Genomic DNA, 17,911 nt, shown 5'->3' with positions numbered 1-17,911 from the left:
TGCTTTACTTTGTCATCATCACTTGGCAGACAATGGGGTTTTCAATCCCACTCATTTGGCCTTTGTAGCATTGGAAAAACAGAAGCTTTTGGTTAAAGGCAAGAAAAACACACGGATGTGGGAAAGAAAAGATGGTAGAAAAGAGTGAGGATTAAGTGGAGCACTAGGAAGTGGGATGAGTTGGCCTTCCACTTGTAGCCCTGGTGCTTGATCATATGATTGCCTTATTGTTTAAGGCATGGGAGGAAAGACAAAGAAAGGAGGAGAAGAGTAGCACGGGAGTAGAGGGCAGAGAGAAAATGATGGGAAGCACAGAGGGAGTAGCACGGCAGAAAAGAAAGGGATAAAAAAAAAAGAGGAGGAGAAGGGGAGCACGGAAGATAGAAGGAGAAAAGGGCAGAGAGCAAAAAGAAGCAGATGAGAGCACGGCAGAGAGGAAATCAGGAGCAGAGGAGAGCAAAGGAATGGAGAGCTAGTCTTGTAAAAAAGGGTTGTCTCTTTCTTTGATTCTTCATGGATAATTTCTTATATATTCAAATAATTATGTGTAACTAATTTCCTTTTGCTAGAGTGAGGCCATGAGCCGCAACATGAATACGTAGATTTATTTTTCAATTGCTTAAGTGTTGTTACATGCTTGCTTTGATATTTTCAATCACTGAATTAAACTATCTATGTACCTTGATGCTTGATCACCATTAGGATGCTTAGAAAAGTTATCGGATGCAATTTTGAACGAATGTCACGTTAAAATTGGTTGTGCTTCTTATGATTGAGGATTGTACTCTCCTAAGGTAAATATCATGCTCTTAGGGATTACATGGTTTAACAAAAGGATTTTCACCAAGATTAATGAATCACTCATGTTTATATTTAATCCAAATGTCATGGATAAGTTGCATGTAGTGGTATGCGTTTTAGCTTGAATGTCACAAGTAAAACATACACAAGGAAAATCCAACCTTCAAAGTATGTGTGTTTTCAATTATTTAAGCAATTGGAAGAGCTACGTATGAGTGTTGTTGGTAAAGGTTGAACTCTAGCATATTGTCAATTTATTTTTCTTCAATCCTTTATTTTATCTTGAATTTCCTCATTTACTTGTTTTGTTTAGTTGAATCACTATTCCTATAAGCCAATTCCCATTTTAGATATTTGTTTAAGTCACATCCAGTAGTATTTAGTTTCGTTAAATTAGTGTAGTTCTTAGAGTTAAATAAGTTAAATACACAAAAACTCGTAAATTGTTTATATCAGTCCCTGAGGAGATCGACCTTGCTTGAGCCATTCTATACTACAAACACTTGTTCTCTTGCAAGAATTTTCTATGGTTTAACCCTTGTTTTACAAGTGGTAAAAATCACCATCAGTGGTCTTAATCAAAGATACACTAGGCATCAGTAGGGCAGTGGACGGGGGTTTAGCGCCCAGATGGGGCCTAGGTCGACTAAGTAGATGTAAGTAAATTCGGAATACTTAATGAAATATCTTTTAGAGGTCGTATGAATTTATAGTGAATTTAAAAAAAATAACGGTGTCAAACATATGGTATAAAAAGTATTAGTTGAATTAATACACCATCCCTTTATTAATTAAATGCTAGGAGACACCTGATTATACAACAATTAAAAAGAAAAAAGAAAAGGAAAAATTGAAAGTTGGTCACGTGGAAAATGGAGAGTCTTTCTTCTTCGTTAGAATCAACGTCCAAGAACAGCAGAGCCATGGTGACCATCTTCTCTGTGTTCCTCTGTGATTAAGAGGAGGCTAATTATGTAACAAACTAACCTCACATTTATCAGTAGAATTGCTTTGAGACATGATAAAATGAGAATATAGGATTATGTATTATCATGCCGTTGGGCGGAACTTTAGGAATTTGCATGGTATACGATGTCCTTTTGCAGGAATGGGTATCTAGACCTGTAAACGGGTCGGATTTATTGGGTTTGGGTCGGGTTTCACCCGACCCGTTAATTTAACGGGTCACCCGAACCCAACCCGTTAAGTTAACGGATCACCCGAACCCAACCCGTTAAGCTAACGGGTCACCCGTTAACCCTTTTTTCTTTCTTTTTTTTCTTTTATTCTTTTTTACATTCCAATACAAGGAGCTGCGACTTGGATTTCTTCTGGAACTATTCCCGGAGGCTCTCGAGCTCTTCTCTGCAATTTGAAGCGTCGCGAATCCCTAATTGCGTGGAAGCTGTTCGCTAGAGACTCGGTCTGGAGGAGGAGCCACATCCGGCTGCCGTTGGAGGAGTCTTCGAGAAGGGTCTGGATCCTCTGGAGCATGATGCAGAGCTCCTGGAAGCAGAGGATGGCGGAGTGGGAGAAGACGGCGGTGGAGCTGCAGATGATGTCTTCGAAGAGGATGGAGATGAGGGTTGACCTGTGCGGCACAGGAGGAACTGGTCCATGATGTGGATGATATGCAGGAAGAGACGATTCATGAAATCTATGAGAAAGCTACTCAAGTATGTGCAATTTTGTTCAATCTAGTTTATTTGAAGTTTTCTTCGTGTTTGGATTAAAGCTCCATTTGTTAATTACTAGAGCTTGATGTCCTTTGCTTTGCTAATTGTAGGAACCGTATGAGACGTTCCATGGTGAGATGGTTGCTGCTAGTGCTTGTATATCTGCAGCAGATAGTTTCCAGAAAGAAATAACCAATCAAGTCGAAAACAATGAAGCTAGGGAATCCACTGAAAATTAGATGACAGATGAACAGAAAGCGCGAATGGAAGCTAATAGATTGAAGGCACTTGAGAAAGCTGCAGCTAGGCGCTGCCAATTGCAGGCGGCTTGAGGTTCCGTTACATGGTGTTTTGTCACAGATGAGGTTGACCTGTGGAGGGAGCGGAGAATCCAGAGTGACCCAAAGCGGCTCGTGGGAGCATTTCCAATATAATTTATAACGGGTGCTAACGGGTTGTAACGGGTCTAACGGGTTGACCCAAAGTGATCCGTTATTTAACGGGTTGTTAACAGGTTCACCCGTTAACGACCCGACCCGTTAAGCATCCACCCAAATACTAATATTAACGGGTCGGATCGGGTCGGGTTAACGGGTCGGGTCCAAAATGCCAGGTCTATGGGTATCCCATTCTTTCTTTTAATCCCAAGTCCTATTGCCAATAATCTCTTTTAACCTTTGTTTTATAATTACAAGCATACAGAATTTCAATTTCTTAACGTTACGATGTGCAGAAGAATATTTGCGATCACAAGCCATAATATGGAGAAAGTTTCACGGTGTTATCAATTCATTCATGTTTTAACTTATGTGTTTGGCACTAACACTATCTTCGGTTCTTGGAGAAAGTTTCACGGGTAATAGTACAGATTTTTGTGTTACCTGTGAGACATTCAAATGATAGATGAGAGAATTGCATCAGTGAACTGGGAATAAAGATAAAGGAGTCATAGACTGCCATTGAAAATTAACCATAAACAATATGATTGAGACTCATAAGACCAATTAAGCTAGAAAGCAAATTAAGTTACATCTGATTCAGCCAAAACAAACTAGTGCGGGAATAAAAAGGATTACACATTCTTTCCTTATTCTACTATATAAAATGCTGACTTCAACCTTACATTATGTCACACAAATTTGACGCATACTATCTTTATTCAAATGATTTCTTGCACACAGACGAGATGAGACTAAATATGTAACAAACTTAACCTGACATTTATCAGTCCCGTTATCTTGTACCTGGTCCAAGAAAATTGTGGTTGCCCACCATTCAATCAAGTCCTCCACCATTAGATAAAGATCGAACTACCATACTTTTCTTAGACCATAGGGTCAGGGAGAACGGAACTCACACATTTATATTTCAAGGCTCTACCTCTTAGAATGAGATAGGAATCTCTTATTTTCTTTAGTTTGTTGACAACAACATCCATAAGCATCCGCTCTGACGCTGATATCACAGAGCATGAGAGTCCAATTTGCATCACCGAAACTGAGCATTCCTCCAACCAGTGATAGATCCAGAATTTCAACCTTGGGTGGTCCCAGTATAAAATATTCAAGGATTTTGTAGATGGAAATAGTGTGCAACATGTACAAGATTTTTCTCTATTTTTTAAATGAAACATTTTGTCGAGTATTTTCTGTATATATGAGCGACCTTGTTTTGTTCTTTGGAGATGTTGGGGCCCAAAATATTGGTTTGGGCCGAGTTTAGAATTGTTCTTGGCTCGGAAGCCTTACTCAGGGGTCGTTGGGGGTCATTCGGTTCATGGGCTGCATAGCCAAGGCCTCCTGTGTCCTATCAGGAGGTGGAATACTCCAGATAAAGAGGAAGTGGGTAAGTCTCATTGCAAGACAGGCATATGGGGTAGTTGAATCCTGATACAAGAAGGAGTCTCGGTAGGATGAGGATGCTAAAACTTGGGAATGAATGCGGCCTGATAAGGGGTGGAGTTCAAAGTTCTAATAGGAGTAGGACTGGCCGAGATAAGATTGGATCGGGGTAAGGAGTCCTAATCCAAATATAGTTTTGATTCGATTAGAAGCAGGTTTGTTACTATAAATAGAGGGAGGAGTGCATCATTCAAGCTCTCTTCAATTCAACACACAAATTGCCCTGCTCAAACTCTCGCAACAACCTTGAGATTTTTATTTTCTTTTTCCACCAACACATATTCAGTTTTGATAAACAGCACTATGAAGGCAGCTGGTGGTACCTTCAGTTTGGATAAACAACACTGTGAAGGCAACTGGTGATACCTTCAGTTTGGATAAACAACACTATCGCCGTAGAACCAGCCGGTCGCGGAACACCTTCAGTTTGGATAAACAGCACTGCGTCAAGGCCGACTGGTTATTTATCCAAGTCTCGATCGAGAAAGACTTTCGGGTCTTTATTGTTAGATGTCATCTCATTAGCCTTTTCGGCGAGGTGAGGTGTTACAGTTTACTAGGGCTCGACACATTGAATGCCGAGTTGTTTTATGATTGGATACTCACAAGTAAGCATTAGAGTTCGGCATTTTGACGGCCGAACCACATTTACCATCAAGACATATATCTATTTTGAGTATCTGTGCCCCTATACTTTGGTGTCGATTCAGCGTGCTTATACCCTTACAAATTGATATAAAATATTCTAACACTCAAATTAAAACCCTATGATTGTAGTATATGAAAGTAGGGATCGTTTTAGGCCGGGGATTAGAAGGGATGCTAATCTACACAAATAAAACTGTAAAACACTAAACTAGACTCAAAAACACAAAACTAGACTCTTATGACTTAAAACTTACTCATACTACTCAAAACAGCACAAAACAAACTAACTAACTCAAAACAGACTCTAGGGAGCTATTTGGACGAATTTAAGACTAGTAAGATTCAAAACACTAAATTGGACAGATTTGAACACGTTTCTAACTAATCTAACACACTTAATTAAAATGGGGATTGATTTGGACGAAATTTAACTAAACTAAACAGATTGCAAAACAAAGTAAATTAGGTGATTTGAATGGTGAAAACTTAGCAAGAGGATCCTTCTCCACACATGAACCATATGCAACATAAATCGATTTCCAGTATTGTTTCTTTAAACCATGAATGACAATGACCCAAATTAATTGTGAATGCACTAATTAACTTTCAGATTTTCCTAAGTTCATTGAATTGAATGGACAGCGCATTGCAACCAAATTATTCTTCTCAAGTTCCCTATATGAACAGCATGATAGAGATACATATCAAAGATCATTAAGTTCCATGCAAATCATAAGCATTGACAAGGCATTCGTAACTATGAACTGCATGATACTCTTGCCAAGAATTTACTTAACATGATTGTGACTAGCAATCTCCACTACTTTTAATTATAAGTTCATAACGATTAGGTGAAATTCCCTTATAATTTAGCATCAAATCCCTGCATGCAAACTAAGTATGCATCCTTAATAAACACACAAGAATAAGTTCTCAATAACGCAGATAAGTAAATCACTTTCATGTTTTACGAAACAATAACTGAAGGTAATCAATTCATATAAAACATATGTCCATGGATTCGAATTCACCTTTAACTAAAAAGGAATTAGTTCCTCATGTTCATAATAATTGAAAAGCAAAATAAAATAAACATGGAAACGAAACGAGGGAAAAAAGAACTCTGAAAATCTCCAATGGTTGCAGGTGGCTTGCAACACAACCCTTGGATGGTGGCATAGCACAAGTCTCCTCTTCTCCTTCCCTTCCTTGTTACGGCACTTGGTGAGTTTCTGTGTTATTGGTGTGAATTGTGGTGTAGAAATATATGGGGGGGGTGGTGCGAAATTGTGGTAGAGAATATGTACTTATAGGCTAGGGTTTTCACAATTTCTGAAAGGAAAAGGCTTAAGGTTTGCGGCACCAATTTCTTGGAGGACAAGGATAGGGCTTGGCCCAATCCAAGAGGGACAAAAACTAGGGTTTTTCAGATTTTAGGGCTTTTAGAAAGGAAGAGGTGCGACACTCTTTTAGGGCTTCTAGAAAGAGTGTGTTGTGGCTGATTCCTAAGCTTCTAAAAGAGGGAGAGGCGCCACATTTCTAAGGATTCTAGAAATGGTGGTGTGGCATATGTATAGGCCTTCTAGAAGGGATGCTCTCAAACAAGGTTTTGAATAATACTCATTCCTTCTAGCTGATTGCTCATCTTCCAAGTCTTGAATTAATTTCTCCATCTCTTTGGCAAACTCTTAGCTTCATTTGATCTTCAAAAACATCCATTCCTTGTGCTCCACATGCATGCAATCCAATCCAGCCCAAAATTGCTCTAAAATGCTCCAAAATACACTTTCTTGACAACTTTGCCAATTAGACCTACAAACACACGAAAATAGCTTAAATCACTATAATAAACACAAACTAACTATGAAAATGCAAGAAAAAAGCTAACTAAGTCGCATAAATATGCTCTTATCACAAATATAATCACTGTGACCGAATCAGGCGCCGACAGTTTGTGAACTAGATAAAATTAGCAGCCTTGTCTTCAGGCTCTAGAACCCAAAAGCCTTCCTCAGCCGCAATCGCAAGATCGAGAAGTCAGCCGCGCGCTCAATGCAACAACAACACATTTTATTCCTCGACCGAGCTCAACCAACGAGTTGGCACGCCCCCGCATCAACTGAAAGACGTAGTTAGCTCATTAGTTACTCAGCCTGCGCGCCACGTAGGCTTGGTAGTTTTTAGAGTCAACATTTTGGCACGCCCGGTGGGATCCATTGTTAAAGTTACGAAGTTCATAACCATTGAAACACGGTCAATAAAAAGAAAACAGGGCAAACCTCTATAGGATCATTCCGCTCTAACACCGATGGTAAAGACATGACTCGTGTACGGATCACACAATCGCGTTGGAGAACTTGCTGATTAACCAAGGCCGAGTATACTCGTCGTGACACAAGTATTTCTCGGCCTAGTTTGCCCCCCACAGATCACATAACGTCGTCGAAAGATTCGGCCAAATAGCTAGCAACCATGTGATAAGGTGCTAAAGTACAACTCATGCAACAAAAAGTCCCATTAAGTTGATTAATCACAAGTTCGGAATCATTGAGAATAAGGACACGAGTGGCCTGCAAATCGTGTAAGACACCGAGACCGATGACAAAGGCTTCATATTCAGCCTGATTATTCGTACAATCAAAATCGAGCTTGAGAGAAAAATACCAGCGGTTGTGATTTGGGGATTGAATAACGATCCCAGCGCTAGTCGAGACTAAAGTACTAGAGCCATCAAAATACATTGTCCAGTAATTATCACGTGTGTCCACCATGTCGATTTCAACGTCATTACCCCTAAACTCGTACAACGAGGGATGTTGGGCCAAAAGTCAGCCAACGTTTGGCCTTTGATAGCTTTTTGGAAGCACATATTGCAAAATAAATTCAGACCGTGCCATTGTCCACGAGTGAGCATGTAACGAATGACATCGGTCTGGGTGATGACCTGAGTGACCGATGGGAGCATGTAATGTCTGAGTTTTGATGCAGCAAAAAATAAGGCGAGGCAAGGCTTCTCAACGGTGGAATAATTAATTTTTGGTGGGTTGAGATTTCGGCTAAGATAAAAAATGGCTTGTTCTCGCCCAACATCATTGTCTTGTACGAGAAGGCATCCGATAGATTCTTCGACCGCCAAGATGTACAGCTTAAGAGGTCTACCACGTCGTGGCGGAATCAGGACGGGTGGAGTTGTAAGGGAGACCTTGATCTGCGTGAATGCCTCATGGTGTTCTGCATGCCATTCGAAGGTGTCAGAATCCTTAAGTTTAAAGAACATGGAGAAGGTTTTCATTTTCCTTACCGAATTGGCAATCGTCGAAGAAAGTTAATCTTGCCAAGTAATGACTGTAAATGTTTCTTAGTCGTCAGGGGTGGAGCGTTGATGATTGCTCGAGCCTTATTTTCATCTACCTCAATACCACGATGATGTACAAGGAATCCTAAAAATTTATCGGTTGATACGCTGAAAGCACATTTGGCGGGATTCATCTTAAGGTTGTGCTGGCGCATATGCAGGAAAGCTTGATGGAAGTCATCTAGATGTGTCCACCAATATTCTGATTTGATTACAACATCATCGATGTAGACTTCAATGATGGTACCAATCAAATCATGGAAAATAGTATTGATGGCTCGTTCATTCTTGAGGCCGAATGGCATGACGACCCATTCGTATGTGTCCAGTGCCCCCGAGCAACGAAACGCGGTTTTATGAACATCAGCCTCGACGATGAAAATCTGGTTATAACCAGCATGTCCATCTATAAAAGATAAGATCTCGTGGTTTGTCACTGTGTCGATTAACAAATCTGAAATTGGCATTGGATACTCGTCTTTAGGAGTTGCCAAGTTTAAATTTCGAAAATCAATACAGATGCGTAGGGCACCACTTTTCTTTAAAACAGGGATGATGTTTGCCAGCCATTCAACATATCAAGTTGTCCGAATAAACCCAGCTTTTAAAAGTCGAACGAGTTCGTCTTTTATGCCAAGTTGTACTTCGGTTGAGAATCGTCGAGGTGGTTGGTGGAATGGTTTACACCCAGGTTTGATGTGCAATTCATGTTTGACTAGTGTGCAATCTAAACCAGGCATCTCATGGTAACTCCAAGCAAAGCAATCCTTAAATTCTTTGAGCAAGTTACAAAGCTTGATTTTTACATGTTAGGGTAATAATGCACTAATGAACAAATGTCGTGGGTCTTCGGCCATTCCAACGTTGATTTCCTCCAAAGGATCTTTGACTTGAGGTTGACTATCCTCAAGCTCGGTTGGTGCAGCCTGAACTTTATCGAGTGAAAGTACTGGGCCGTCGTCTCTTTCGGCCAAAAATTCGACTAAGTTAACACCTGAATTTGGTTGTTTAGAGATAACATACCAGTGGGCCAGCAGTTGTTCCATGGTAGATGAAATTATGGCCTGTCGTTTACCCTGGCGGTCTTCAGACATTAGTATCTGCGATCAGATCGGCCAATCCAAGCCTCGTCGAATCCTAATGGACAGTCTCGGCGCCTACCTCAATTGCTTTCTGTACCGAAATTCAAGTCGGTCATTCTTTCTCGTTCAAACCTTGTAGGGTAATGTAGCTGACGTGATTATCGTAATACCGTGCTTGAATCATTTGGCTTCAAAAGGTTGATTATCTGCCAGATGCACCACAACGGATTTACCATCCCAAAAAATGAGAACCTGATATAATGAAGAGGGAATGCAATTTGTTTGATGGACCCAATCTCGACCGATCAATGCATTGTACTTAGTCTTGGAGTCGACGATAAAGAATGCAGTCATGTGATTGTGACCTGCCACGCTTACCTCCAAATGAAGCACTTCTTTGGTTTGAGACTTGTCATCGACAAAACTGCTCATAGTTATTCATATATTTGGATTAGGACTCCTTACCCTGATCCAATCTTATCTAGGCCAGTCCTACTCCTATTAGGACTTTGAACTCCACCCCTTATCAGGCCGCATTCATTCCTAAGTTTCAGCATCCTCATCCTGCCGAGACTCATTCTTGTATCAGGATTCAACTACCCTATCTGTTCATCTCGTAATGAGACTCACCCACTTCCTCTTTATCTGGAGTATTCCACCTTCTAATAGGACACATGCGGCCTTGGCTATGCGGCCCATGAACCGAATAACCCCCAACAACCTAAAGAAGCATCTACCAAATGCATTTTCGAAAAACGCTTTAGTGATCCAATCGCATTTTAAAGTTTTTATGTCAAATGCAGTCAAAACCGTTGTTAGACCTTTCAAAAATAGTTCCAAACATGTCATCAGTCCAACTCTCGATCGCACCTGGTCCTCACATTCAAGCTGTTTTGTTGATTTAGAACCATATTTATTTTCTATTCTTGCAGGGCCTACCATTTAATAATTTCAATTCATACATTAACAACATGTCACAGTTTTCTTCCTTTGCCAAATTGCTGGAGTGTAATTTAAGATTTTTCACGTAGAAATCCACAATTTTCTGCAAACTTTAGAAAAACAATTAAATAACAGAATTGTTATTAGCTTTCTAAATTCTCATTGTGCATCCCAAACTTTCTTTATTTAGAAAGAAGAATACACTTGTGTGGATGTCACAAAGAAATTTTTGAACTGTCAATAATAATTCTCTTAAATAAATGTATTTATTAGTTCAAACTATACATTGACCATCTTTCAAAGATTAGAACACTAATTGCTTAATTAGTAATACCTTTATGCCTTTTTTGTGGCCCTCTACCACAGTGATGGAGAAGAGTGTGACCATTGCACCCGGCATGAGTTCAAACCCTCAGCTTTCTAATATTAATATCTAATCTAAAAAACTAGAAAAACCCAACAGGGGAAGCAAGTACAAGAAAGGCCAAAACATGTCCAAATGAAAAGGTTGAAGACAGAGGAAAGTCAATACACTCTAAACATCTGAAAAGTCATCCTAGAAATCAGACAAATTGCAACTAGCATCATATTGGGGACCAACAGATAAGTGAGGCTGATAGATTAGAGAGACTAGTAGACCTCAATTAGAGAACTACGAGTTAGCATGGCAGCCCGTCATGAGAAAGTGCCATAACCAGTGAGGTAGGAGGCGTTGATACAAGCTTGGTGATGTAGTACAGGACAATAGTGGGAATCGGCGCCCTCTCGTTGAAAATAGCCGAGCATCGTTCTTTCCATATTTCCCAACAACCAATAAAATTTAGAACCTTCGATATGGCTTTGATTCCCTATGAAAATTTCCAAACCTCCCTATCAATAGTATGAGAGGAGGAAGCGATGGGTTTAGGGCCCTCTTTCTTTGTCCAAAGACCCAGTGATACCCACTCTTTACACTAAAATCACCCTTAGTATTCTAGGGCATAAAAAGGGAGTCAGGTTCCTCTAGGTTGTACGGGGGAATAGATTTAATCAATGAAACATCTCGAGATGATAAAATATGAGATACTGAGTCCGGCACTAAAATCACCCTTTTAATGCCTACATGCTTAGGAATTAAGATATTGTTCATATCTTAATCAACAAATCTCATACCAAACCGTTGTACTCATAAATTCATCATTTGTATCCATATTAATTCTCCTTGTTTACACCTTTGTTTTACTCTTTTATTTAGGTTTTACGTTCTTTTAATGTTTTGTAGGCTGTAACTGATACAACCCCACGCTCTGCTTCTACTCAATGTACAGTGAATGATGTACTTCTTATTACTGTAATAACATTTTCGACAACCACCTTCTTCTTACAGTCTTTCCTTATATAGTGACTGGGTAGCTTTCCCACTAAGTCACTCTTTAACAACCCCATAACAACCAACAATCGCAACTAATTTTTGTTTATCTTAATCAGCACTGCCAGCTCACCAATACAACCGTGCTGATTTGTCATCATACATAGCATCCTATCAATACCCCCCTCAAAATAAGGCTTGTAACACAAGACTTAAAAAACACAAAAGGATTACAAAGTAACAGAGAATTGACACATCATAATTGGGACACCATAAGAAATCTACACTTCAATTTAGAGTAGTTCTCCCAAGTTGCCGCTTTTGGAGCATGATTCTGCCACTGGACCAAGACTTCAGTTGCTACAGTAGCTTTTTTTTTTTATTAACCTCATCTCCAAAATTGCTACTGAAATGTCTTGTAGTATTCCTGCATCCGTGATGGTTGGTAACTAGACTGTTTGCTGAATGTTAGGTCCTAGATGCTTCTTGAGACAAGAAACACGAAAAACTAGGTGTAATTTCGAATTCTCTAGCAATTTAAGTCTATATGTAACCGGTCCTATCTTAGCCAGCACCTCAAATGGCCCATAGAATCTAGACTGGAGCTTATGAAATGGATGTGAAGCCAAAGATAAATGATGATACGGAACCAACCTCAAATACACTAAATCACCTATTTGAAAGACCCTTTTAGTTATGTGCTTATTAGCCTGAACAGTCATCCGATTTTGAGTAGCCAGTAAGTTTGCCTTTAACAGAGATAAGATCTTGTTTCACTCTTGCAAGCATCTATCAACCATATCAAGCTTTGTAGTACTGCCTCATATATTGGAATCTCAGGTTATGGTTGTCCATAAACCACTTCATAAGAACAAAGCTTAGTTATGTGGAAAGCAGTGCTATAACTATACTCTGCCCAAGGTAACCAAGTAGACCACTTCTTGGGTTGTAGGCTACAAAATCACCTCAAATATATTTCCAAACACCTGTTAACCACCTCGGTTTGACCATATGTCTAAGGATGGAAACCCGAGCTAAAACACAGAGATGAACCTTGCAGGGCAAAGAACTCCTTCCAAAATATACTCATAAAGATTGGGTCTCGATCTAATACTATCGAAGTAGGCATGCCATGAAGTTTTAAAATATACTTAACAGACAGATTGGCCACTGAGTCGCAATATAAGGATGGGAAAGAGCAAGGAAGTGAGCATATTTTGATAGTTGTCTACAACCACCCAAATCACCGATTTACCTTTGCAAGGTGGTAACCCAATGATGAAATCCATAGAAATGTCCGCCCATACCCTAGAAAGGATAGGCATTAGTTGGAGTAATCCTGCAAGAGCCAATGTCTCATATTTTTGTTGCTGACAAGTTGTACAATTGGCTACCAACTCATTGATGTCTTTTTTCATGCCAACCCAATAAAAGGACTGAGATAGTCTTTTATAGGTTTTAAGGAACCCAGCATGGCCAGCAATAGCACTACAATAATGTTATGCAAAGATCTTGTGTCTCCAAGAACTAGTAGAACTTAATATTATTCTACCTTTATATCTTAAAAACCCATTATCTACCTTATATTTCAAGTTACTGAGCACAGTTGAATCAGTGATCTGTAATACTTCTTGGATTTTTGTCACAATCCAAGTATCTTGCTCAAGATCCCTCCTCAAGTCGTCCATCCAACTGAGATAAGGGTAGGAAATAGCAACCAATTCCATATTACAATTCTGAGCTTTCATATCAATAGGTAATCTTGAAAAAGCATCAGCCACTTAATTATCACAACCTTGTTTATACTGAATCTTATAATCGAAACCCAATAACTTTGAGACCCATTTTTGTTGAAATGGAGTGTGAGCTCGATATTGCAAGAAAAATTTAAAGATGTGACGATCAATTCTGATTATAAAGTGTCTCCCCATCAAGTAAGATTGCCATTTCTTCACTGCATGAATAATGGCCATCATCTCTCTCATATGCAGATAGTGACTGATTTCGTAGACTAAGAGCTTTACTGGTAAAGGCAATAGGTATCCCATTTTGTTGTAACACAGCGCTAATCCCAAATCCAGATGCATCACTCTCAATAATAAATGGCTATGTAAAATCAGGAAGTGCCAACACATGTGGAGAAAGCATAGCTATCTTCAACTGATTAAATTCAATGGTTACCTCTAGAGTCCAATGGAAATTATCTTTCTTAGTTAAAAATGTTAAGGGACTGATGATCTTTCCAAAACTAGGAATAAACTTCCTATAATACCCTGTCAATCCTAAAAATCCTCGAAGTGCCTTTACTGATGTAGGTATGGCCCAATTTGCAATGGCTTCCAGTTTACACGGATCAGCTGCAACCCCATCCTTAGAGACAATGTGACCAAGATATTCCATTGTAGATTGTCCAAAAGCACACTTGGATTTCTTCACAAACAAGGTGTGTTCTTTTAACAACTGAAAAACCACTCGAAGATGAGTCAAGTGAGATTCCCAAGAACTGCTATAAACAAGAATATCATTGAAGAAAACCATAATAAACCTTCGAAGATAGGGCCTGAAAATCTCATTCATGAGACACTGAAATGTTGCTAGAGCATTGGTTAAGCCAAAATGCATAACCAAAAACTCATAATGCCCATCTTGTGTTCGGAAAGCCGTTTTCTCGATGTCATTTGGATGCATTCTGATTTGGTGATAACCAAATCGCAAGTCTAATTTGGACAAGAACCAAGCCCCAAAAAATTCATCAAGTAACTCATCAATTAAAGGAATAGGAAACTTATCTTTTATTGTAATCAAGTAAAGCCCCTTATAGTCCACACACATTCACCATATTCCCTCATTCTTCTTGACTAAGATAAATGGGGACGAATATGGACTATTGCTCACTCAGATAAACCCGGCGTTTAACAATTCATGCACACATTTCTCTATTTCTGTCTTCTGTATTCATGCACACATTTCTCTATTTCTGTCTTCTGTAAAGGCCCATACCTATAAGGCCTCATACTTGGTGGTCTACTACCTTTTAATAATGGTATTCGATGATCATGGGACCTATGAGGAGGTAAAGTGGTTTGAGGTAAGAAAACCACCTTAAATTCTTGCAATAGCTGGTGCAATTCCTGAGACTGTTGATCAGTAAGTGAGTGTTGATGCTGCACAATATCTTCAGTTTGAAGTTGAAACAAAAAAGCTCCAATAGAAGACTCGTGTTACATAAGTTTCTCCATTTGAAAAACAGAGATATCTTGAATGTGCTCATTAGGAGTTTCAAGGCTAGAGAGACAATAAGTGGAGTTACCCTTCTTGAACTTCATATACATTTTATCAAAATCCCAAAGAACTAGTCCAAGCATTCGTAACCATTGAACACCCAAAACAATGTCACAACCACCAATCGCCATAACATACAAGTCAGTTACACAGAGATAATCTTGACTTTTCAGAGAAACTGCTCATAATGATCCAATTGTGTTCACTTTCCCACCATCAGCAATCTTAACACTAAAAACGTGAGATGTGTCCAGATGCCCTTTAATTTTTTTCACCAAGGACGAGTCAATGAAGTTGTGAGAGCTACCATAATCAATGAGGATTACTACAGGACAATTTTTTATGCAACCCAACACTTTCATAGTCTTGATGGATTTAGGTGCAGGAGTACTAAAAAGAGCACAAGATGTCATTTCAGGTTCTAAGTTCTCATCCTCAGAACTATCAGTGTCACACACAGGTTGAATATCAATGAGGCATAAATGTTTCTTCTCACAAGAATGCCCTTTGGAATATTTTTCCTTACAATGAAAACACAACCCATTTTTCCTATAATATTCAACTTCCTCAAGGGTTAATCTCCTAACAACCTCGGTTTTAATCTTGCTATCTCCTGTAGGTACATCACCTACAGTCTGCAAAGGTGCATGAAAGGAAGAATTACCAAAAGAACGAGTAAAAGGCTACATCTGCTAGCTTGGCATCAATCTATTATGCATAGGCATTGGCTTCAAGAACATTTCTGGGCTTCAAGATTTTGACATTATCGCGCAATTCTGCTTTGAGACCGCCAATGAAGCAAGATTTCAACAAGGAATGATTGATATCCAATGTGCGATTTGCCAAATGCCTAAATTCAAAAATGTAGTCCCGCAATGTCCCAGATTGTCTCAATTTGACCAAGCTCTCGGCCGAATCTTCAAATTCTGATGGTCCGAACTCCTGATATAAAGCTGCTGTGAAATCCTCCCATTTGGGGTAATTGACTACGCAATTCGCCCATTGAAACCATTGAAGAGTTCTCCCTCCAAATGAAAAAAAAGCCATCTTGACTTTCTTATAATCGTCAATATTGAAGAAATCGAAATAATGTTCAGCCTTATAGATCCAAGATAAGGGTTCATCATCATCACCAAAACGAGGAAAATCCATCTTAATGAATGGCGGGCATGAAGGAAAAAATTGCGAATTTGTATCCGTGCGATTGAAATTAGATGTGAAATTAGGGCTGAAGAGGATTCCCCAATCGCCCCGCTCCCCTTTGTTGATTAGGATTGTAGTTGTTGTATGATCAACTCAGTTGTTGCTCAGGATTCCAAACGCAATTCGTTGAATTCCTTCTGAAAATCTTCCTACCACTGGGTATCAACCTTGACAAATTAATATATGAAGGCTTTTTAATAAAAGGGGACTTTAAGCCAATTAGGTTAAAAGAGAAGGGACAAATCAGCTGGAAAGAGAATTTTGAGTTTCCAAGAGAACTTTAATAAAATATGAAGGATTTTTAATAAAAGAGAACTTGAAGCCCATTAGATTAAAAGGGAAGGGCATTTCTAAGGTGTAGAGCTTAGAAACGAACCTTGCATACGAACGAAAATCGGATGGTCCTGATTTGCTGAGCTCACGGTAGAATCAAGTTTGTGTGACTCAATGGAATTAAAATATTTTTAATTTTTTTAATTCATTGGGTATCTTTTATTTGGAGAGAAAGAGGAGTTGAGAGTTCATGCCTTCAAGAGAGAAAGAGAGGCTAAAAGTTCTCACGTTCAAGAGGGATAGAGAAGCAAAAAGAGTGAGCTGGGGTGATGATTGGATTTAAGGTGGATTAAAGTTGCGTTGTGACTGTGACCCAATCACCTTATACCTTTAAATTGTTTTTTCTTGACTAGGTATCTTGTTGTCGGAGAGAAAGGGAGGCGGGTAGTTGAGGACAGATTGGCGCGTTGAAGAGGGAAATAGAGCTTGAGAGAGAGAGCTAGGCTAAGGATCATGATTTTCCTATCCCCAAAGGGAATGGTCCTTCCCTTTTTGGCCGGTTATGGGCGAGGAAGGATTCGAACCCCCGACACTGTGGTTCATAACCACGTTCATAACCCTAGCCCATTCCCATTTTGGGCCGAACAGATCTTATAATTCTTTGATTCCAGTTAGGAAAAGGGATCTTGAACTAAAAAATAGATTTTAGAAGCTAAAAAAGGGTACCCTAAGCAATTTCGATAATCAAGATCATTCATATTCCTGGTATAGTAGATGATATCACAAATACAATCATACTCAATTTGATGGAATTGTTTGATCTTAAAGGGGATCTTCTATAATTTCGCATGTGAGGGGTTATTTCTTGGTTCCGTCCAGTCATTGAGAACTTGATTATTTTTAGATAATAATGGACAACAAGTGAATATTCCTGACTACCCCTTGTTGGTCCTGAGAAACGGAGGAGGCCAGGTTAGCTGAAAGATGGTTATCAGTTCAAAGACGCGGGGTGCCCTTGATTTTTCAGGGTAAGAAGGGGTAGAGAAACTGCCTCGAGCCAATGTTCGAGTACCAAGTGCCACGACACTGAAGTAACCCATGTCATACTCCCAGGAAAAGCTCGAACGACCTTCAACAAAAGGGTATGCTTTATGCAATCGATCAGATCATATAGATGTCACTTAAACACAACATAGGTCATCGAAAGAATCTCGGAGACTCACCAAAGCATATAAAGCCAATGGAAACCATACATTTGATACCACAATAGAAGGATATATTTTTTTACTTTTAGATATTGAATAGAGTTCTTCCATTCTAGTTTATTCACTTATATTGATCGTTGATACAGGATCAATTGTTTTCTTTCTTTTGTCCTAGCCCATGATCTGAACGAAACT

General features: G+C 39.3%; 1 long non-coding RNA gene across 1 annotated transcript; it reads left to right on the top strand.

Annotated features, from left to right (window-relative positions):
* Positions 1–38: 38 nt before the first annotated feature.
* On the top strand, positions 39–2,764 carry LOC126619468 (uncharacterized). The gene is made up of 2 exons (XR_007622059.1): positions 39–2,477; positions 2,588–2,764. It is a non-coding gene; the product is annotated as an uncharacterized LOC126619468 (long non-coding RNA).
* Positions 2,765–17,911: the final 15,147 nt, after the last annotated feature.

This window comes from Malus sylvestris, chromosome 4, assembly GCF_916048215.2.
Source record: "Malus sylvestris chromosome 4, drMalSylv7.2, whole genome shotgun sequence".
Taxonomy (NCBI): Eukaryota; Viridiplantae; Streptophyta; class Magnoliopsida; order Rosales; family Rosaceae; genus Malus; species Malus sylvestris.
The sequence above is the reverse complement of the archived record's forward strand: the minus strand, read 5'-3'. Positions and strand labels throughout refer to the sequence as shown.